Source organism: Anas platyrhynchos, chromosome 12, assembly GCF_047663525.1.
Source record: "Anas platyrhynchos isolate ZD024472 breed Pekin duck chromosome 12, IASCAAS_PekinDuck_T2T, whole genome shotgun sequence".
Taxonomy (NCBI): Eukaryota; Metazoa; Chordata; class Aves; order Anseriformes; family Anatidae; genus Anas; species Anas platyrhynchos.
This window is the reverse complement of record NC_092598.1, coordinates 12801743-12802093: the sequence shown is the minus strand read 5'-3', so window position 1 is coordinate 12802093 and position 351 is coordinate 12801743.

Here is a 351-nt window from a genome sequence, read left to right as displayed (position 1 = left end):
GGCGCCGGGACCCCCCCGGGACCCCCCAGACCCCCCCCGGTACCTCAGGGACCCCCCCGCTGCCTCACGGAGCCCCCCACCCACGGGCACAGTGCAGCCCTGGCCATGTTTCCCTCAGGCCCCGCCACCCCCTGCCGCCGTGCTGTGTGTTTTTAGGACGTTTTTTGGGCAGAACGCTCTCCGTGAGCCATTTTTTTGGGGCAGAATACTCGAAAATCTTTATTTTATAATTCCTAACAGCCCCCCCCCCACAGACACAGAGAGAGGTCGCTGCGCCTTTAAGGAGCCCCCCGCGCGGTGCACGCTGGGAGTTGTAGTCCAGCGCCGGCCCCTCCCCAGCGCCGCGCGGCG